Genomic DNA, 24,455 nt, shown 5'->3' on the forward strand with positions numbered 1-24,455 from the left:
AGCAACTCCAGAGACGTCGACTTGTTATTTGCGGCTGTGACAATCACAAATGTACTTCTTATTAATAGCAATTGCCAATTTGCCTCACGGGCTGCTCAGTCAAAAGCCGTATTAGCGTCAATAAGGTAAACAGTGTGCAAAAGCACCCAGATGAGTCCACAAATTGCCTCTTTTATCACCAAAATTGGGCGCAAAGAAGTCCAATTCACAAACATGCCAGCCACGAAGCCCCGCCGTTTGTGCAATCAAAACATCTCCCGGCGTGAATGTTAATCAACTCATCGAGTTCTTTTCGTCATTTGAAAAGCCGCAGACGATACAAATAACAAAGCCAAGATAGTCAAATGAAAACGATCCCTCAAAAATAGCCTTTTGATCGATTAAAATATGAACGTAGTTGTCCTTAGGAACGGAAGCACCATCTGTTGGAGAAAGTGGTGTACTGCACCGATTGCTTACATCTAAATTGAATTTCCTGTTTTAATTTGGAGGTTTTTAACGCTCATTTCGATGCAGATTTTTTATTATATTGTTTACTTCTGATGCAATCCGAGTTTATTCAAGTTTCGCTCATACCGAGCCAATAATAATCTGATAATATATTTTTTCACCGGTAAAACTAATGGAGCCAGGAAATGATGAACCGTTTTATCAGTGGCGGTCCGTGCATTTTCTCGTAGCGCCTCCAACGAATCAATCCAACCCTGCGACACAAAAAATCATCAATAATAACCTCATACAATTGAAATAATATTTAGGAATACAGCCATATTTTACTAAAAGTCCGTCTAGAAAATGGCTTTGCCAACAAATTTGCAACCAAATCCATTTGTTTTCCTCCTTCAGCCATTGTGGGTTGAATTTGCTCACTCTGGCTGGCTCACTCTGGCTTTGGCCTGCCTACTCTATCACTAGCCAATCATAGGTGGTGAAAGCGATGACATATCCCTAAGCCTGCAAGAAGGCCTTGTGTCTCCAAATCGAATTCTGATTGGTTAAAGCAAAAGTCTTATCGACGCTTGTTTAATGCAGCAGAGCCTGCAGAACTGATTGTGAAGGCCTTGAGGCAGATTTCTGACCCTGGTAACAAATAATGGCTGAAATGTGATTGGTTATATGCTTCAATATGAAAACACATCTGGAAGCAATGCAACCAGGGGGAAAAACAATGAAAGGAAGCTAACAGACAATTTGGAATTATTTAATAAGTATTGATGGACAAAATATAATATATGATTCAGATATTTCTTAGGCCAGCAGACAAGGCCTTGAAGGCCCTGACGGCCTGCCACTGCATTTTATTTGTATAAAAGTGAGCCTTACTGGTGTTCTGTTTACAAATATTACATTATTCGGATTAATTTCGCAAGAGTGGAAATATTTGGCTAGCGGTTTCATTTCCAGCAACCGAAAACGGACACGAATACTGCATCGATCGGACTGTACCAAATCCGATATTGTCCAAAAATACTCGTACCGGGTGCCGATAATGAGTATCCAATCCGAACATCGCTAACTTTCCAGTCCAGTCCAGTCCTGAAAGACTGGTTTGGATAATACGTCAAAAAATAACAGTATATGTGTAAAATAACTATATACGTGTACTTCTGTATAAGTGTACTTTGTGTTTTTACGTATAGTATTCCCGAGACTGAGAAAGATATGGAGGGTTGTACATTTAGGGTCCAAAAATGCTATCTTCACGGCTGTGGTTGTGTGTGTGCGGGTGTTCTGTTTCATTGCCGGGCAGCACAGATTGCTCGGTAAGGGATTGAAAAATGGGATGTTCCTGCCAGCGAGCGACAATTGATCAAAAGCAGAACTTTTTGTCTCCGTGTTCTCTTTTGTTTTGTTTTTTTCCCCTACACCTTTTCTCCTTGCTCATGGTCTTCATCCTCCTATCACCCCCTGCGATATACTTTCATTTCCCCCGTCTGTGGCCATTCCATAACAGATTACAGTTCTCGCGTCCACATACGACTTATTTCAATCCATTCATTTAGCAGCACTCGAACCCTAGCCGACTCATCGTGAATAATTGGATGGGGATTGGTGGGTTTTCCAAACAATAACAGGTTAACTAGAACACACACACTCACACACGTTGACTTCCATTGCATTAAGCAGTACGCTCATTATTTTAAATGCTTTATCCAGCATAGCCTGGTGCTTATTTGTCGTCCTTTTTAGATTGGACCCTGAAGGCAACACACGCCATTGTGTTTGTGATTAACAACGGCGATGTTAAGGATTTTGTAAAGCACCATTTTATGTGAACGTCGGATGTATACTGACTGTCACATAGCTGTCAAGCTCGGCCAATTGCTCCCCTTATTAATGATTGCAATTCCACTTATTAAGCGATAAAAATCCGTACAAATGCAGCGCGGCACGTTTACTCACATAGGGCGCACGGAAAAGTCTAAGATTTTCTACAAAGTGGACGACTTTCCGACAAGCTATATTTATACAGTCATACCTCTACTTACAAATGCCTCTAGGTACAAAAGTTTCAGGTTACAATTTTTTTTATATGCAAATGAGTGTTGAGATACAAAAAAGATCCAAGTTACGAAATCCCCCAAAAAGTAATTCCATTTCCTTATCCATTATATTATTAAGCAATTAAAACCTACAAAGGCAAAGTGGCACATATTTTCACACACACACACACACATAGGGCACACATAAAAGTTTAAAATGTACTACAAAGTGGACGGCTTTCGGACCTGGTAGAACAGGGTCTTGCCGCCATCTGGAGGACAAACACGGGTATTACATCTATAACGGCCGTGGAGGGAGATATTTCTGCGTCGCAGGGCACATTTTCAGATGTTTGATTTCTTTTAAGACATTAATAAATCTTGTGTGGGTTTCCTCACATCTTTCATACAAAATTGGGACACTTTGACCAATTTCAAAGGGTTTAGTTGGTAGTTGTGTGAGGACTGTGGAATGAATTAGAGAATTTACACCTCTACTTACGAAATTTTCAATTTTACGAAAAAAGTCCTGGAACCTGGACGAGGTTTATTAGACCCGAAATTGGTAAAACGAGATCGGTTTTCCCCCAAAAAACACACTTAAAAAATCCTGTACAAAACTGGAAACGGGAAAATTGTATAAGTTGACAGGTATGTTGTTCTTTTCTGTAAAGAGGTTGGTGTCTGTAAGTTGAATTTAAATGTTGTTGTTTGTGTTTGCACACTAGCATTTAGCATGTAGCTGCTTAACAGTATTACTTTTTGTTTTAATACGAAAATAAACAAAACATATTATTGTTATTATGTCACAATAGGCTATTTCATCAAAATATTTTCTTGTAACGAACGCGTCTTAGCATAACTATATTATGAAACCATTGTTATCATGTATGCGACTGTTTAGTGACCAATTCAGGGTGTTTTTTTAAATCAAATTTCAGCATTAAAAATATATTGTATTTACCGGCAATCTTTCAAGCAGCATATTGTAATTAATCTTGATCATTTATCAATATTTATCTACCTCGGGAGATGTTGTTAATATCAGTTTTATGCGATAAAATTATACAAACCTATTTTATATGGTTTGCTATTGATTTTTTATTTGTATTATGTTCCATTATGAGAATTATTTGTAATTTCCTTCACACTTTTTAAATTTCCTTTGTTGTAAATAAATAACTGTAATCATCTGGCCTTAAAAATCCATTAGATGCCCAAAAAAAAATAAGTTGTATTCGTTCTGAATGAAAAATGTTGAATTATCATCAGCCTTAAAGTTGACAAAAGACAAGATGAAGGACATCCGAAATGAATCAAGCCAATTTGAAGGCGAGTTATATTTCAACGTGTTGTGGAAATGAAAAAAATAACGAGATGAATAAGTAGACGGCGTCTGTATAAATAAATCAACTTGGCCAAGTTAGAGAAAAGTAACTTTTCTAATGAGTCATGCTGTTCCTGGTGTTTCTTGTGCGCCATTAACTTTGACGCTCACCACGTTTGAGACGGGCTGCGGGAATTCTTCAAATAAATAAATGAACGCAATAACATGAAAGACAAAAAAAAAATGCAGGTACACAATTTCTGTTTCTTGTTTTCGTGGTGCTTTCAATGGCATGGCAACGTCCAATAGGGTCCCTGCTGGCATGTTCGAGTACGTGTGTGTGTGTGTGTGCGTGTATGTTAAAGTTGTCGCTGAGCAATTGTGTGGAGGCTTTGCTGAGTTAGCAAAAAATGAATTAAGATCTTTACAAACACACACACACACACATGAAGTATTTTCGCACACTCACACTTGTGAGGGAAATAGGATTAGATGTAGCTGAAGTTATTACAGGAAAGTGTTTTGTCGCTCGGCGCTCTCACGGGTCACACTGGCCACGTCTGTGTGGGTGTGTGTGTAGGTATGTGTATGTGTGTGTCCTTGTTCAAGTGACATTTAGAGCGTTTTGGAACCGACTACCTTCTTATGTGGTAGTTTCGGTGGTGTAATGTAAAAAAAGTGACCTCCACTTTTGAGGTGTGTGCCAAAGATAGGGGTGGTTTGTTTTGAAAGTGTTGTATTTTGGTTGAGTGGTTAGCATGTTGGTCTCGTAGCTCTGGGGGTTCTGGGTTCAAATCTAGGTCAGTAGTCCATCTGTGTGGAGTTGCATGTTCGCCCAGGGATTGGGTGGGTTTTCTTCGGGTACTCCACTTTTCTCCCATGTTCCGAAAATGTTTATGTTAGGCTGATTGGACAGTCTAAATTTGTATGAGTGTGAGAGTGAATGGTTATCGGTCTACTCTGTGATTGGCTGGCCACTGATTCAAGGTGTCCCCTGTAAACTGGGATAGGCTCCAGCACTCCCCGCGAGCCTAGTGAGGATAAATCGGTTCAGAAAATGAATAAATTAACGAATATTGTATTGAGTTCTATTGATTTGGGAGGATATATTGCCCTCTGGTGTCAACAATGAATATGAGATACCGTATTTTCCGCACTATAAGCCAATTCAGGGTATTCTAAGTTGGCTGGGATAGGCTCCAGCACCCCCACGAGCCTAGTGAAGATAAATCGGTTCAGAAAATGAATAAATTAACGAATATTATATTGGGTTTTATTGATTTGGGAGGATATATTGCCCTCTGGTGTCAACAATGAATATTACATACCGTATATTCTGCACTATAAGCCGATTCAGGGTATCAGAAGTTGGCTGGTATAGGCTCCAGCACCCCCCTTGTGAGGATAAGAGGTTAAAAAAATGAATTGAATGATTTTATTGCCATTATACAAGTATAATGAGATTTAAAGTTGAATTAAATTAAATGAATGGTAAACATTAGTTAAAAATTGCAGTTTGATTTTGGGTAGCGCTGCAATGGCAAAAAAAGTTATATTTTATTCACGAAGGAGTTAAACATTTCCTGTCGAAACGACTCACGCATTTAACAAGTTGTCACGTTTTCATTTTTAATACCACAACAGGAGTCGTTAGTGTTGAGCGTCAAAGCTAATTAAGCGACGCCGCGAGGACGCCATCACAGTCAGTCCTTCCACGCGCTTGCTATTAAATACACACTGCTCAAATCTGCTGGAAATTAAGCAAACATGACCGGGAATGCAAAAATATTCACATCTAGGTGTAAATTTCATTTTAAATTGAGCTCGCGGGGGTCACGTGGACCTCTGTTTTGGTCTTTTTAGCTTCTTCGTGCTCACCTTAGCCTCTTCACACTTCTTTGCGGAGACATTTTGGCACGTCCTTACTCGGAAAAATGCTAACATAAGCTTTTTTTCACCCTATTAGTCCGTGTGTGTATGTGTGTGTGTACGTGTGTGTATGTGTGTGTGTGTAGGAGACCCTAATTTGATGTCTAAATAAGTGGTCGCTGCCTTCCGGGGCTTTCCCGGCAATACATCAAAACGGCAACAATGGAGGCGCCGGGACGGGAACCCCGGGGACTCGCCGCCGCCGCCGCTCGGCGACTCGGGCCGCTCGCTCGGCCTTGTGGGAAATGCGCAGAGGGCTAAATGACACGTAGACGAGCGCACGCAAGGTGTCTGTGGTGGTCTTTTTTTTGTGATTAGTGTGTAAGCCTTGTCCTCACAAGAGCAAATACGCTCATGAATAATTGAAGTCTCCTTCATGTCAGCGTAAGTGACAGCAACAAGAGCACTTTAAGTACACGGCGCGTACGCATGACACGGTAATGGAATGCGATACCGGGATGGGATGTCGAGTAATAGAGGAGAGTTGGCCGGCCTCAAAGTGCATCAGTCAAAGTGCATGTTTGCGCCTTGTCCGCCTTCGTTTGGAGGCTGTGGGAGGGTTCATCTTTACTTTTTGCTATATATTCTAATCAGGAAATTTGGTTGGAAGCGTGTAGCTATTTCACTTAAAAGATTTTGGATTGATTATGGTATTTTCGGGCTATAGGTCACGTTTTTCCTCCCATCGTTTCGTGCGACTAAAATTCAAATGCGATTTATGTTTGTTCTTTTTTTTCCCCTCCCTCTGACCACTTTTTCTTTTTTTTATACTATAGTTATCTGAAATTTAACCTGTTCTCTAAAACGCAAATCCAACATGCATATACATGTTGCATTACATATATACATGTACACATATATAGATGCATGCCTACATGTATATACACATACATATGTACATATATAAATGCATATATATATATATATATATATATATATGTATATATATATATATATATGCATGTTGCATTACATATATATACACATGTACACATATATAGATGCATGCCTACATATATACACATACATATGTACATATATACATGTACACATATATAGATGCATGCCTACATATATATATATATATATATACATACATATGTACATATATACATACATGCATATATATATATGTATGTGTATATGTATATATATATATATATATATATATATATATATATATATATATATATGCATGTTGCATTACATATATATACATGTACACATATAGATGCATGCCTACATATATATACACATACATATGTACATATATACATGTACACATATATAGATGCATGCCTACATATATATATATATATATACACAAATACATATGTACATATATACATACATGCATATATATATATATGTGTATATGTATATGTATACATATATACACATATATATACATGCATATATATGTGTATGTGTATATGTATACATATATATACACATATACATATATATATATATACACACATATTCTGAACCGATTTATCCTCACTAGGGTCAAGTTTTTTTGTTTTTATGTATTTTAGGCAATAATTATCCCAAAAACTGTTATGTAAACAGATGAGCCTGTCGACTCAAATGCAACTTTACTTATACATTTATATTTTTTCGTCTCTCTCTGACCACTGACAGCCTATTTTTTTAAGGTATTACTTATCCCAAAACCTCTTATGTTAACCGATGCCTACTTAGCCTGTTATTTGCCTATTAAATATTGCTACTTTAATGCATGTTTATCTTGGTTTGTCCTAAAATAAAAAAAATGCCCACCCAAAAAGGTGACATATATGCATTTTTCTTCTCTTCATTTCGTATTCTTTAGCCGTTGCGACTTAACGTTGGAAAAATAGGGTACTTTTAGCTCCTCCCCCTGTCACATACCATATGTTAGTCAAGCTAATATTCCAACCTGTGCCATAATCACATAATCATATTTTTCCCCATCTTCAAAAGCGATTCAATTCTCACTCTTTGTTATCCAAGACCGAGTCGCTTCTTTTTTTCTTTGTTTTGTTTAACGTTCAATCAGCATGCTAGCAAATCAATTAAGGCCCGCAGCAAAGCGGCTATTTATAAAATAAGTTGATGGCTTTCATTAGCGTTTAACGGGCGTAATGGACACGTAATGAAGACTAAATGAAGAGCTACGAGCGCCAAGGTGGCGTTTACGCGGCGAGAAGGTGTTTACGAGGACCAAGGTGCTCCGTTGATGTGGGCCACGCCGGAAAGGGGGACGCAAAAAACATTTGTTGCATCAATCTGGGTCAAGGCGGCAACGGCGGCGGGGAAGACAAAAGACGGCGGATTTCCAGGGCATATGGCGCCGATTAAACTTTGGCTGCAAAGCCAAAAAAAACGCACCACCAATGTCAAATATTTAAAAAAACATAAACACCTGCACTTGAACGATACTGTTAAATATGCAGATGCCACCTTAGTTGACAAAATCTTCCGTAACAAAGCTCCTCCTCCACTGCAAGATTTTGTACCAAAAAATTCCAAGACGTCAACAAGGGCTGGCTCTAGAGGTGACTGTGTACTTCCCTTCAAAAAGAGTGCTAAATTAGCCAAAGCAACTTCTCTCATACCTGGAACTCGATACCAATTAACATACGTGAACCTCTTGGCCAATCATCTTAAAGCCCAGCTGTTAGCGTGACCGGACGTTTCGTCAAAAGACGTTTGGTAGAACAGACGTTTGGTAGAAGGGACGTTTGGTAGAAGGGACGTTTGGTAGAAGGGACGTTTGGTAGAATGGATGTTTGGTAGAACGGACGTCTGGTAGAACGGACGTCTGGTAGAACGGACGTCTGGTAGAACGGACGTCTGGTAGAACGGACGTTTGGTAGAACGGACGTTTGGTAGAACGGACGTTTGGTAGAACGGACGTTTGGTAGAACGGACGTTTGGTAGAACGGACGTTTGGTAGAACGGACGTTTGGTAGAACGGACGTTTGGTAGAACGGACGTTTGGTAGAACGGACGTTTGGTAGAACGGACGTTTGGTAGAACGGACGTTTGGTAGAACGGACGTTTGGTAGAACGGACGTTTGGTAGAACGGACGTTTGGTAGAACGGACGTTTGGTAGAACGGACGTCTGGTAGAACGGACGTCTGGTAGAACGGACGTCTGGTAGAACGGACGTTTGGTAGAACGGACGTTTGGTAGAACGGACGTTTGGTAGAACGGACGTTTGGTAGAACGGACGTTTGGTAGAACGGACGTTTGGTAGAACGGACGTTTGGTAGAACGGACGTTTGGTAGAACGGACATTTGGTAGAACTTTCTGTTTTAGGATCAAATTAAAATGAAGATTATAGATGTATATTATATTTCCTGATTTTCCCCCTTTGAAATCAATAATTTCATTTTTTAATCCATTTTTCTGTGTTTTTAGTTCAAAAATCATTTTGTAATATCTAAAAAATATTTTATCCGTCTATCTTTTCTCTATTTTGAAATAATTGACCGTATCAGCCGCATTGTCTTGCGTTACGGCGTTTCATCTTTGTCACCTTGCAGTTTCGTGCATGTCAAGTCGAATTTATGCGCATATAAGCCGTACCCTCGATTCACTCATCATTTCTTTGAGCGGGAAAATACAGTAATTTTTTTTTTTTTTTGCCTAGCATTGTTTTGAGTTTTTGGTGGTTCATGGCCTTCCAGAATATTGACAAGTCAATCATCTGAATTCCCAGAAGCAGAAAAACCTGTGAAAAATAAAGCTATACTGTTTTCTTCCCCTTTTTCCTCCTTAAACTTAAAGCGCCGAAAAAAAGACCTTTCGCAGAAAATGCTCAAATTTCACACGCAGAGCTCCACTTTGTCAGCAATTTTTTGGGGGGGGGGTTCTTCTCGGTGTGGCGTTGGGAGTATTTAGCCCACTTTTCCAAGTGGTGGTCTCGCGTAGCGCATTAATCTTTCATGCGATTATTTTTCTGCGAAGGCAAAGTATTCTCTTATTCATCCGTCCTCTTTTTTATCTGACACGCTGCTATTTTTCTTCTTTCATTCTGCCGCCGTTTTACTACTTCATCATTTGGCGGCGCGTGACAGCCACGCATTAATCCTGCCGCGCACGCCGCGCACGTACGGCGAGGAATGGTGACCCAGACGCAGGTATGAACTACTTTCGAGAAATATCGAGTACGGCTCTCAAAATGATCGAAAAATATATATAAAAAATCCGACACTGAGATCAAGAGTGGGCTAAGTTCATTTTTTGTCATCATAAGTCAAGTCGTTTACTTGAAAGTCAAGGTTTAGTTCCAATTTTGGCGTTGAAATATCGTACTTACCTGTTTTTTTTTGTTTGTCGCTGCGACGCTCGGCGGGAAGTAATTTTTGAGAGGCAAATTAGAAAGAAACTAATGAAAAAAATGTATATAACATGATATATGAATGTTTTGCTATTGTTTACAATGCTTTGTATTGTATTTTTGGGTTATTTTATGTGTTGCAGGGGTATTGAGAGAGGGGGGATGCCTCAGGGCTCGACTCTGAGCCCCTTTTAGTTTGGTTTGCTGGGGTGTTGGGTACATTGAAAGGTAGGGGGAGATGGAAATATGATTTGTTTGCGGATGAGGAAGGAATAGGAAGTAAAAAGGATAAAAATGTATGTTTCATATTTTATTTGTATTTTTTTTTTCTTGTTGTGATTTTTATAAATTTGGGGGTTTTCCTTTGATTATATTTTTTTTAATCTTTAAAAAAGATAAAAATGTATGTGTTTAATTTGTATCATTGTGTTTTTGTGATCGTTGGGGTTTTCTTTTGGTCATTGTTTTATCTTTAAAAAAGATAGGAATGTGTTTAATTTGTATCATTATCATTGTTTTTTGTTAATGTTGGTTTGTTCTTTGGATGATATTTGTCATATTATCTGATCTTTAAAAAGGATTAAAATGTATGTGTTTAATTTGTATAGTTTGTTGTTGTGTGTTTTTTTTTTTGAAATTTGGGGTTTTTATTTTGAACATATTTATTATTTTATCTTTAAAACATATAGAAATGTGTTTAATTTGTATCACTTTTTATTGTGTTTTTTGTTAATGTTGGGGTGTTCTTTGGGTCATATGTCATTATTCAATCTTTAAAAAAGATAAAAATGTATGTTTAATTTGTTGTTGGTGTGTTTTTTAATAGAAATGTTGGGGTTTTATTTTGAACATATGTATTATTTTACCTTTAAAACAGATAGAAATGTATGTGTATAAATTGTATTGTTTGTTGTAGTGTTTTTTATGAATGTTGGGATGTCCTTTTGATCATAATTGTCATATTTATTATTTTATCTTTAAAACAGATAGAAATAAATGTGTTTAATTTGTATTGTTTGTTGTTGTGTTTTCATATGAATATTGGGATGTTTTTTTGATATTTTTTATTACTTTATCTTTGAAACAGATAGAAATGTGTGTTTAATGTGTATAGCTATTTTTATCATATTTGTCACATTATTTTATCTTTTAAAACCGATGGAAATGTATGTGTTTCATTTGTATTGTTTTTTTTAATAATCGTTGGGATTTCTCGTTAAAGTTTGGTAGATCTTAACTGCCGATGTTTTTTTGTATTTTTTTGGGTCATCCTTTACTTCCAGCAAACAACCGCCAATGAAAGCAAACTCACCTTTAACAAAAGGATCTTTAGTGTGGCGACCATGCGAGGCGAGGGCAGTCGTTCGGGGGGAAAAAAAACACCTCACGTGGTTCCGACCTGCAAAGAAGAAAAAAAACCCACCATCTCCGTTATTCAATGGACCGTCCACGCAAACACATCAACGGATGGAGGACACTCACAGGTGAGCGTCGGTCGGTCCAACCGAGTGTGACCGACTTTCGCTCATTGTTTGTTTCCGGAACGACTCGATTAGCGCCGCCGTCATTATCCCGGCGGGGAGGGCGCCGCCGCAATCAGAGTCCCCGCGGATGCCAGAGTGGGCCGCCTGAATAAAACAAACAAACAAACAAACAAACAAAAACCAGGTAAACACAAAATGACACTTTTGAAAGAAATCAATGTGACTCGGGGGAAGCGTGAAGGAAAAGGGCAGCACTTTAAAAACAGCAAAAAATCCTTCTTTTTGCCAGTTGTTTAAATTTTGTAGCAATTAATCATTTTCTAAACCGCTTCTCCTCACGAGGGTCCCGGGGGGTGCTGGAATCAGCTTCAGTGTGGCACTCAAGCTGCACAGGAAAAGACTTCATAGGGTAATCGACTCAGCCCAAAAGATCATCAACTGTCCCCTACCCACCCTGTCCAGCTTCTACGAATTCCGGTGCCTTAGAAGGGCAGAGAGCATTCTAAAAGATGGTACCCATCCCGGCTTCCACCACTTCAACTTGCTGCCCTCTGGAAGGCGCTACAGAGCCATAACAGCCAAGACAAACTATGTGGGGAAAGCTTTAAATCTCATTATACTTGTATAATGACAATAAAAGCATTCAATTCAACTATAGTGCGGAAAATACAGCATGTCATATTCATTGTTGACACTAGAGGACAATGTCTCCACCCAAATCAATAGAACTAAATACAATACTTTCAAAACAAACACCATTCCAAATAAATGAACCATTAAAGCAGCAAATTTCAATATGAAAATTTGATTTCCGAATCCAATTGCTCCATTTGATCGATAAAAACATTCAATTCAATTCAATAAATCGTTGAAGTTCTCGACCAAATCTAGCAAAACCTTCTTGGATTTGGTTTTCCGTGGACTGCAATAGGCCAATTCTTTCGAAAAGGCCGATCCACACAAAAATGGAAAGCTTCCGGAATCCATATCTTGTAAGATTATTATTATTATTGATCCTAAAATGGCCAGTTGAAATCAAAATGGCTGACTAACAGTATTTTTCAGCTATGGCTTGTTGGAACCTTCTCGCAAGTTTCACCCTTCATAATAGATTCTTCCGCCAAATTTCATACTACTTATTGAAATGAGTTTCCGGGCCTGAATTAGCTAAAAGTGTTGGAATTGCTACTTGAAGCGCCCCAGGAAATGAACTGTTAAATGTTTAATTAAATTACAAAACTCCCGCGTAATGTTGGCGTAGCTTTTGGTGCTTTTTCTGTGCTGGTCGACTTTCAATCGAAAAGTCTACCACACTTAATGTAAATTGTTTAAATGCGTATTTGTGGAACACCGCTGATCTTTTTTAATTGCGAGTGTGTGGCGGTGTGGGTATGTGTGCGTGCCACAGACAGGAAGTGCATCCCAGGTGCAGCTGGCGAACCTCTGGGTTGCCGGAGGACGCTCCGATAAGACCTTCCAACTTCCCAACGCGAGTCCAGATTAAAAACCCGCAGGTGTGACCTCAGCTGTCATTGACACACACACATATGCACACGCACACGCACGCGCACAAAGATATTATTCAAGCACATTAAAAGAAAGTCGATGGAATATGCTGCTCGTGGAAATACTTGCAAATAATGTGTAAGACAAATATATGGGGGTGTGAAAACACATTACAAGCTATTTACATAAAATAATGTACTCATCGAGACACACATATTTGTACACATGTATACACACACACGAAGGTGTTAATTAAACATTGTGACAGGTGATGCCATTTCCGAATACCCCACCAGTGTGCCCACTGTGTCAACCAGCTGTCACACACACTCAAACACACACACACACACACACACACACACACACACACACACACACACACACACACACACACACACACACAAGGTTTAGCAACAATGTTAATGCATATTTAAATTATGATTGGACGCTAATTAAAGTAAACAAATAAATATATATACATATATATCCACATATATACATACATACACATATATACACACATATATACATATATACACATACACACATACATATATATACACATTTATATACATATACACATATATACACACATATACACATATATACACACATATATACACATACACATATATATATATATATATATATATATATATATATATATATATATATATATATATATATATATACACACACATGCACACATTTACATATATACATATATATATATATACACACATATAACTATATATACACATAGAACTATATATATATATATATATATATATATATATATATATATATATATATATATATAACTATATATATATAACACATCTGCTTTAATATGGGGAATAATATCACAGTGCACAAAATTCATTATCAAATATAATCATTGGTGATATAGCATTAAGTAAATCATCTCTGAAAACATTTTTTCTCAATAATTTATTCTATTTGGAATAGAATCGTTTCTTTAAAAAATCCACTTCTTTCAAATGACAGTATATAATTCCAAACATGTATTTATCAACAGTTTAGTGTGAGAATGAATGAATGTATTGATCAAATTGAGAAAAAAAACCCACTCAAAAACAAAGAAACAAAAATCCTACAGTTTGAATCATTCAAGCGGAATTCAACCCTTTAAAAAGCCATAAAAAGAGAAACCGAGGGAGGGAGAATTGTTCTTTCCTCGCTGCGAGCTGTTTACATCGTTAACATTTCCGCCTTGACAATCACCTTGCGTGTGTGTGTCTTCATGCGGGTGTGTGTGTGTGTTGATGCGGGTGTGTGTGTTTGCCCGTGTTGTGTGTTGGGGCATGCTGCGGGTTGTCTTTTAAATAATCTGCTGGGGGATGAAGTGAAGGATGCACCTGCAATCCCGGAGCTCATTGGCGCTAGCTGCCAAACAAACTTTCTTTTTTTCTCTCTTCTTGGCCACCGGATTGCGGCGACGCGTGCCTGCCATGTGTCTGTGTGTGTGTGTGTGTGTGTGTGTGTGTGTGTGTGTGGGTGTGTGTGGGTGTGTGTGTGGGTATGTTTGCGTATCCAGGTGTACGTTCACACTTTTCCACGTTAATAAAGCCGGGCAGATATAGCCGTCAGCTCGCTCTGTTGACTCGGGCTGCGGGCCAAAACGCCGGCGTATCCTGGCTCGCCGCCTGTCGGGATCCATCAACGTCCTTCCATCTGCGTCCCCCCCCCCAAACCCGCTTGCATCTGCTCGTGTGCCCATGTCGCCGATCTGTTACTAATTCGAGGGGCTTACGTTTTCTGAGAATTGTTCGCTATGTGGCAGCTGATAACTTAGTCTTAGTCTGGTGCGCCGTGTTTTGGCGAGATGATGACAAGAGCAGTCGTCCGTCTCCTCCCGACGCTACTTTAGCTTAAGTCGGTGGGTGTCAAGCGTGCGGCTCACGGGTTGGATTTGGCTCGCTAGGTTGTGCAATCTGGCCCGAGGGGTTGTTGTGCCTGGTTGGGCACTTTGTACAGAATTAAATCCTTTCTTTTTTTCCACAAGGCCGCTGCAAAACCAAATGTTTGAGGCTAACGATTTAATAAGATCCTAAAAATATCTGTCTATCCATCGAGACTTTTTGTAACTTGAATATTTTCTTATTTAGACGGATTCGTAAGTAGAGGTAGCACTATGTTTATCAATTTTTATTCTGAGAAAGTTAAAGTAACAAAAATAAGTGCCTTCAATGGCAGTTAACGATTTAATAAGGGTCCTTAAAATATCTGAACATCCATCAAGGCTTTTTATAACCTGAATATATTGTATGTAGAAGGATTCGTAAGTAGAGGTAGCACTATGTATATTAATTTCTATTCTGAGAGAGTTAAAGTGATTATAAAAAAGTGCCTTCAATGGCAGCTAACGATTTATTAAGGGTCCTTAGAATATCTGTCCAACCATCGAGGCTTTTTGTAACCTGAATTTTTCGTATGTAGAAGTATTCGTAAGTAGAGGTAGCACTATGTATATTATTTTTTATTCTGAGAAAGTTAGTGATCATAAAAAAGTGCCTTCAATGGCATCTAACGATTTAATAAGGATCCTAAAAATATCTGTCCATCAATTAAGGCTTTTTGTAACCTGAATAATTCGTATGTAGAAGGATTCGTAAGTAGAGGTAGAACTGTATGTATTTTAACTTCTATTCTGAGAAAGTTAGTGAACAAAAACGTGCCTTCAATGGCTGCTAACGATTTAATAAGGATCCTAAAAATATCTGTCCATCCATCAAGGCTTTTTGTAACCTGAATATTTCGTATGTAGAAGGATTCGTAAGTAGAGGTAGACCTGTATGTATATTAACTTTTATTCTGAGAAAGTTAAGGTGAACAAAAAAGATCAAGTCAAGAGAAGCAAAGTACTGCCGTCAAGGACACTACTTGAAACTCTGCTTGAGCTCCTGAGAAGGGTCGTTTCGCTCAACCTTGCCTCAATGGATGGTTGCGCCACGGTGGTTAGCGGTGAGGTGGCGTGAAAAGATAAAGCACACCGACTCTAAACTCTGAACAAGTTAAACTTTAACTGTTAAAGTTACACGACGGAAGGGTTAAAAGGATGGAGGATAAGGCTAGCCCAGGACTAACAGGTTGAACATAGTCCTAATTGACCAAATGATCAATTCGAAAAAAAAAATTACATATCAAAACGAAACCTGCAAATGACAACTCTCCATATACTAGCCAGTGTTTGCCTATTTATTTATGTGTGAAGCTTAAAATCTCAGTGTACTTGTATACTGACAATAAAGGAGTTTTTTGCTACCGCAACCAAGATGGCGCCGTTCAAGTGGCAGCCGGTGGCGTTAGCTCCGTCCATTCTTGCTCGTTTTGTGTTTTTGCTGCTTTCCTGTCTTAATGATTTGATTTGGTGATTCTTAATGATCCCATTTACTTTGATTTGCACTTTGTGCTTTTGCTTTGTTGTTCTGCGGCCTTTGCGACTGTCCTCTCTAACTTATAACTATGCCTTTTTTGCTACTGTCACAATGAAATTTCCCAAAATAAGGGATGAATAAAGTTATCCAATCCAATCCAATTCAAATTTAAAATAATTAATAAGGTAGCTAATTAGCCTGTGTAACCGTGGCGGGTCCTCAATATGTTATTTTTCAATTTTTTTCTCAGTGTAAAAGTGATGTGAGCTATACTTCAAATGGTTTGCGACCACAGATGGCTATTTTTCTCCCAGACTCTAGACCGGGATGTCAAACCAATTCCAAAAAAGGCCAACAGGGTCCTGAATTCCGTTCCGACCGGTACGCTGCAAACAGATTGACCAATGAATTTTCTGCTCTACACTTGTAGGAGATCAGATTGGTGAAAAGGTGTCCTCTTTATCGGTCAGAACAAAATTCAAGACCTCTTTGGACCTTTACCGAATTGGTTTGGCACCAGTGGTGTCGGAGTCAAGGGGGATGGGTCTCGTCGCGTGGAATTATTAGATGACAGTCGTCGTGGCGTGATCTTTTGAAATAGATTTTCAATCCAATTTGGAAACAGCTTGATTTTGTCGTAAATTCCAGAGAAGCAGAAGTTAAAATATGTTCAACAGTTTCTCGAAATCCATCTGGAATAATAGCGACGTTGATACGGTGTTCTTGTTAGCCGTTTGTAAATCCGTCAAGGGTTTAGCGAGTATTTTAGTGTAGAAAAATCACTCGCCAAAATGTCCGCTACAATTGAGCAGGTGAGGGAATTCCCTAGACCACATGTGTCAAAGTGGCGACCCGGGGGCCAAATGTGGCCCACCGCATCATTTTTTGCGGCCCGGGAAAGTAAATCATGAGTGCCGATTTTCTGTTTTAGGATCAAATTAAAATGAAAAGTATCGATGTATATTAAATTTCCTGATTTCCCCCCTTTTAAATCAAAAATTGTAATTTTTTAATAATTTTTTCTGTGTTTTTAGTTCAAAAATAATTTTGTAAAATCTAAAAATATATTTAAAAAAAGCTAAAATAAACATTGTTTTAGATCTATAAAAAACTGAATATTCAGGGCTTTTAATCCATTTACAAAAAAAACCTAAATATTATATCTAAAATGGTCCGGCCCACGTGAAATCGAGTTGACGTTAAAGCGGCTCGCGAACCAACCCGAGTCTGACACCCTTGCCCTAGACACAAAATGGCTTCCGGTGACGTAAACCTATGACGTCGTTTTTAGTCACGAACTCCATTGTTAAGACTTTGTTTTGGATCGGTATAATAGTTCACACATAAATTGAACGGGTTTACCGGCCAATTTTTATCTTATGACTATTGTCGACCTAGAAATGCAAACCGAGGCGAATCATCGCAAATGCACCCAAAACTAGTTTAAATCTCGATTCAGACACAGCCAATGGCAATTTTCCAAAACTGATGAAAATTTCTACTTGCATCCTTTTGGTCCAAATGATTAAACCTTTGTGTTAAAGTCACAATTTGCCTGTTTTTACGCCAAGTCTCTACGTCTAATGGATATAAACTGGCTATTTTTGTTTTTTTGTGAAGATGGATGTGCGGATAAGAATTTTGACTTGAGCACTAGGCGACTCCATCCTTCTCCTTTTCAGACGTGATTCTCTCCTATCGACTTTCTTGCTCTCGGCATTTAATGCCTTCAAGTGGCTCCGGCGGATCAGGACATTTGGGGGCTCTCGTCGGCGTCTCCACTCGGCTGCCACTCTCCTTCCTCCTCACTTGCTCTTTATCTGATGCTGGTCTGGCGTCGCTAGCCTCTTCATATCAATCTTCCACTTGAAGCGCTTTGCTCATGTCATTCCTGCTCTTCAACATGTCTGACCTTGTCTCCGACACGGAGGTTTCCTTTCCCATGACTTGGACCTCCACCTGTGCGCTACTGATTCGTTGTCTCGTTGCCATCTTCGTTGAGTTTGACGCAGGGGTGTCAAACCGGTCCTCAAAGGGCCGCAGTGGGTGCAGGTTTTCATTCCAACTCAACAAGAGGATACCTTTTGCAAGTGTAATCAGTTAATTAAAGTCAGGTGCTACTTATTTTAGAAGACATCTGATTGGTTAAAATGTCGGCACTGGATCGGTTGGAACAAAGACCAGGACCCACTGCGGCCCTTGGTGGAATCGGTTTGACACCCCTGGTTTGACGGAAACATCGGTGTAACATGTTTATTCGAGTATAACGGGCACCCAAGATTGGATCTGAAAGGATTGCACCGGTACTGGTAACTGGCAAATACTGAACACATGTTGCCATGACAAAACATATGGTACGGAAACCTAGTAAAACAAACTACTATCAACATGAACACTTCTCAAATGGATTGGTTGGTTGGTTGTAACTATTTATGTCATCTCATATTCAGGAAATTTCTTGGTTGCAGTAGCAAGACAGACACAAGACACACAAGACAATGTAGACCTAGCTAAAAAACTGGAGCCACAAACAGGAAGTCCACAAGGTGGGGACCTTCTGCAGACTGAGACCGCATAGTCCCTCAGTAGTCTGGAGGTTTTAAAGATCATCTTCCTTGCCTAGATCCTCCTAAGCTGTCCTAGAACCTAAACAGCAGCAGGAATTTACAGTTTTAAATCCTTAGTTTAATTCACAGGTGTCAAAGTGGCGGCCCGGGGGCCAGATCTGGCCCGCCGCATCATTTTGTGTGGCCCGGGAAAGTAAATGATGAGTGCCAACTTTCTATATTAAACAGCAAAATACCGTAATCCTGGCGCCATTTTGATGTAAAAGCAAAAATTTAAAGAGAAAAAAAAGTGCTTCCACTTCCTGGTTCTCTGTTTCCGTGCTGTTTCAATCCAGGAAGAACCAATCACTTCCTGCTTTCTTGGTCATTTGCCATGGATTTTTTTTATGTTTCCATAGCTGACCTGTTTATTTTTTTTCAATTTCTTTTCATTCATCTCTTTTCTTTGCTCTTCTTTCCTCCTGCCTCCCTTTTCTTTCCTCCTTTTGTCCTCCCTGAGGCTGAGTTGTGACATCAACTTAACCAGCAATGTTACATCTCGTCCAATGAAATATAAATGCGGCGCACGGGCTCCTTCCTCCCTCGTCCTCCTCGTCTTCCTCCTCGCTCCTCAATATGTCTCCCATTTACACAGGAGAAAAGAAGAAGAAAAAAAGGCGACGAGGCGGCGGGTGGGGATGACACGCGTGTTTGTGCCACGCAATTGCCGTTTGCTTTTCATCTGCCGGGTAGATTGGGCTCTTGACCCGCTGACACCGACCGACCGACCGACCGACGTCTTTGCTCTTTTCCTTTTTTCTTGCAGAAAAGTCAGTCATCGTTGCTTGCTGATGGATTTGAAGGCGAATAGAAAAAATCATTTTTTTTGTATGATAAAATATGAGGGGGGATGGAACAAATATACTGATGATGTAGAAACAACAAATATATTTCTAATGGAAATTGACCAGTAAAAAGTAACACATGTCCAGGGTCATTTTTAGAAAACTAAAAACAAAGCCAAAAAAATGTGTTTGTGTGTGTGTGTATGTGTGTGTATGTGTATGTATGTGTGTCTGAGTGTGTGTGTGTGTGTGTGTGTGTGTGTATGTGTGTATGTATGTGTGTCTGAGTGTGTGTGTGTGTATGTGTATGTGCGTATGTGTTTGTGTGTGTGTATGTGTGTCTGTGTATGTGTGTCTGTGTATGTGTGTCTGTGTATGTGTGTCTGTGTATGTGTGTGTATGTGTGTGTGTATGTGTGTGTGTATGAGTGTGTGTATGAGTGTGTGTGAATGTGTGAGTGTGTGTGAATGTGTGAGTGTATGTGTATGTGTGTATGTGTGTGTGAGTGTGAATGTGTGTGTGTGTGTGTGCGTATGTGGATGTGTGTATGTGTATGTATGTATGTATGTATATATATACACACATATATACACATATACACATATATACGTATACACACATGTACATATGCACACACCCAGTTTAAAAGACCATCTGAAAAAACAGTCATTGGCTTTTTACTCGTTCAATGTTTGTCTGTTAGAAGTATTCGCTTGTGGCTATAATTTCATCTTTGCAGTATTTATTGATGATTTATTCATCTGTTAGTTTGTTGTTATTTGTTCACTGTATGGTGAGAGCTATAAATCTCATTGCACTTGTTTAATGACAATAAAAACATTCAATTCAATTTGTCCTCGTTGAAGAACAATATTGAAAATAAACCGAATATACACTGAGAAACATAAACCACAAGTCTGGAAAATGTATTGTTAGGACAACCTGACAAAGACCGAACTTCTTGCAGCGTATTTTCAATCTAATCTTTTGTGTACTTCTCTTTCTTAAAAAAAATAACTCCTAACTTCCACAAATTTCCACAAAAGGCCCAACGGGAAGCAGGTACCGAGGACAGATGGGCTACTCAACCAACATCGTCAAGATTTCTAAACCAATGGCAACCAACGCGGGTGCTCAAGATTGACCATTTCAAGGATTCCTTCTGAAAAGGCGAATTTTGATCGCTGCCTTCAGCTCAAAGTTTGTTTGCGTGTTTGTTTGCCGCCTGCCAACGTAATGCCGCTCTAATCGTCCATCTGTGTGCGAATAACACACAAAGTCTCTCAAACAGACGACGCGAACGGCCAAAAAAAACAAAGAAAACGGCACTTGGAGCAAACGGACTGAGTATCAAGTGGTATTACCGTCAAAGAAAGGACGGTGATCCTCTCGTCTTCCTTCTGGCCTCTCCTTTGAGTATCGTGCTCGTGGCGCAGAAATTATCATATTTACTCGCATATAAGTCGCCTCTGCGTATAAGCCGTACCCTTAAAATTGCCTTAAAATCGTTGAATTTGACAATGTCCACCGTATAAGCCGCCCCCTGATTCACAATTTTAACCTCCATATTCATGGTTTTAATAGGGAGTACAAATGTGTTACTTGGAAGGGAAAATCTCGAGAAAAATCATCGCACGTGGACAAATTCAAAAAGTAAGTTACTTGAGCAGTACAACCAGGAAGTGTGTCCGTAGCCGTCTAGTTTAAGATAGCGGCATTGTAAACAAGAAATGGCAGGCACAAGTAGGTAAGTTTGTTCATGTTTTATGCAAGATACGTTTTTTTTTCTTCAAAATAAATTTTGTTAAGCATTTTATCTGTTTATCTTTTCTCTATTTTGAAATAAATGACCGTATTGGCCGCATAGTCTTGCGTTATGGCGTTTCGCCTTTGTCACCTTGCAGTTTCGAGCAAGTCAAGTCTAATTTATGCGCATATAAGCCATACCTTGGATTCATTCCTCATTTTTTAAAGCGACAAATACAGCGTATATGCGAGAAAATACGGTAAATGGTTGGGTTCCATCCTTAATCACTTGTGTAGGTTGAAGATAAACAATGACAGATACCAGACACACGTAGTACAATTTTAAACAGCGATGTGATGGCAATTTTGTTGGTCTAACAGCCAGGCTTTAAGATGATTGGCCAAGAGGTTCACGTATGCTAATTGCTATCGAGTTCCAGGTATGAAGAAAGAAGGTGCTTTGGCTAATTTAGCACTCTTTTTGAAGGGAACTACACAGTCACCTCTAGAGCCAGCCCTTGTTGATGTCTTGGAATTTTTTGGTACAAAATCTTGTGGTGGAAGAGGAGCTTTTAGTTGGAAGATTTTGTCAACTAAGGTGGCATCTGCAAATTTAACAGTGTCGTCCCAGTTCAGGCATTTGTGTTTTTTTTTTATATCTGACAGTGGTTGTGTGTTTTTGGCTTTCTGTCCAAAAGCTTGCTTATAAATGGTTTCAATTGGTTTTAGTGTTGTTTTCCAGGCCGATGACCAACATTTATTTAAGAGAGTTTTTCTGAAGTGGACATCTTGAACGTTCGATGGAGGACTTTAGCTGTCGGCTACTGTTGCATGCTAGTCAGGGCGAGAGGTTCCACTTTGGACGACGGCCGAAATACCAGACGAAAATAAAGTCTCTGGTTGGGAAAGAGTATGAACGGGAGCGGCCAGCGCTCTTGGAAAGAGAGCGGCGCTATTTAATTAGCCTTGGATGAGTAACTGACTGGCCAGGGAAAGGAAGAGAAGTCCGCTTTCGCCGCCTGTCAAGCAGCCTGTTAGCAAAAGCCTCTCCGCGGGGTGACGGATGGCTGGGGGAAGAGGATGGATGCTCAGAAAGGAGCCTGGTGACAGCTACAAAATGACAAGCAGACAACTGAGAATAAGGAATGGACGTTCCCCACGGGGAGGGGACGCCATTACAGGCGCCACTGTCGCCAAAAACCATTGATGCTGTTTTTAAGAGCACGCCGGGAAGTGGAAAATGTTACACCAGATAAGAATAAAACTAGCTTCTCATACAGAGTCAATTTACGACAAGGGGCAGATTAGGCCCCGCCCAGCAGAGGTCGAGTTTATCTTTCCGACAAAGGTTTCGGTGATGGAGGGGAGCGGCCAATCAAATGGTTTCTCATTCGCGGGACTTCGGTTGCCAGATCCGACATCTGCTCAGTATGTCCAGAGAAAGAAAGGAAAAAATAATAATAATTGGAGAATTGTGCAACGATTAAAGTCACAATGTAACGAAAATGAACTCAAATGTTGTGATATTTTGAGATTAAAATTTTGTTTCTCGGGTTTGCAAGACGTTTCGTTTCACGGGCCGACACTTTGGCAAAAAACACTATTGGTGTAATGTTAGAAAGAAGAAAATGTCGTGAAATTAGGAAAATGAACTCGTATATTGAATTATTACGAGATTAAAGTTTTGTTTTTTCTTGTTTAGAAGACCTGAACCAGAAGTTATTTAGTTTCACGAGCAGACACGTAGGCGTATCAACAAAAAACACTTGGCGTAACATTAGAAAGAAGTAAAAGTTGTAAAATGACAGGGTTTACGTCACGGTATTACGAAAATGAACTCGTACATTGTAAAATTACTAGTTTGAAGTTTTGTTTTTTTGTTTACAAGACATGAACCGGAGATTATTTTGTTTCACGAGCCGACACGTTAGCGCATCAACAAAAAACACTTTTGGCATAACATTAGGATAGAAGAAAAAGTCGTAAAATGACAGGGTTTACGTCACAATGTTATGAAAATGAACTTGTACATTGAATTATTACGAGTAACGTTTTGTTTTTTTGTTTACAAGACATGAACCGGAGATTATTTTGTTTCACGAGCCGACACTTTGGCGTATCCACAAAAAACACTTTTGGCGTAACGTTAAAATAGGAGAAAGTCGTAAAATGACAGGGTTTACATCACGATATTATGAAAATGAACTCATATATTGAATTATTACGAGAGGAACGTTTTGTTTTTTTTGTTTACAAGACATCAACCGGAGATTATTTCGTTTCACGAGCCGACACTTTGGCATATCAACAAAAAACACTTTTGGTGTAACGTTAGAATAGAAGAAAACGTCGTAAAATGATAGGGTTTATATCACGATTATTACGAAAATGAACTTGTATATTGAATTATTACAAGATTAAAGTTTTGTTTTTTCTTGTTTACAAGACACGAACCAGAAGTTGTTTCATTTCCTGGGCCGACACTTTGACAAATCAACAAAAAAAACTTTTGCAGTAATATTAGGAGGTTGAATATGAGTAAATAGTCATAAAATGACAGCGTTAAAGTCCTTCTGATGCTTCATTTTTCCATCACGTGAACCGAAAGTGGTTCAGGGTTTGAGTCAAGTAAACTGGCAACGACTCAGGAACTGGAATAAATAGTCCACCCCGAGTAAAACTTGGTCTCCGTCTCGTATAACTGACAATTTTGTTGAAATGTGACAAACCCCGTAAATCACGGTTGAGCGAAGACGCCAACAAAAAGGTTACGGGGCCGTTAAGGAGGACGTTCTTCTTCTGTTGTTGTCTCCTCGGAGGCAACAAACTCTCTCACATATGTGCCGGCTAATAAATCTA

The 24,455-nt window shown here is 39.2% G+C and overlaps 1 long non-coding RNA gene across 1 annotated transcript in view; it reads right to left on the minus strand.

The window, feature by feature from the left end:
- Positions 1-11,571: 11,571 nt before the first annotated feature.
- LOC144073921 (uncharacterized) overlaps positions 11,572-24,455 on the minus strand; it is a 77,470-nt gene continuing 64,586 nt past the window's right edge. The window contains exon 3 of the long non-coding RNA XR_013300191.1: positions 11,572-11,699. This is a non-coding gene — a long non-coding RNA (uncharacterized LOC144073921). The remainder of the gene's footprint in view (positions 11,700-24,455) is intronic.

Source organism: Stigmatopora argus, chromosome 5 (genome assembly GCF_051989625.1).
Source record: "Stigmatopora argus isolate UIUO_Sarg chromosome 5, RoL_Sarg_1.0, whole genome shotgun sequence".
NCBI classification, from domain to species: Eukaryota; Metazoa; Chordata; class Actinopteri; order Syngnathiformes; family Syngnathidae; genus Stigmatopora; species Stigmatopora argus.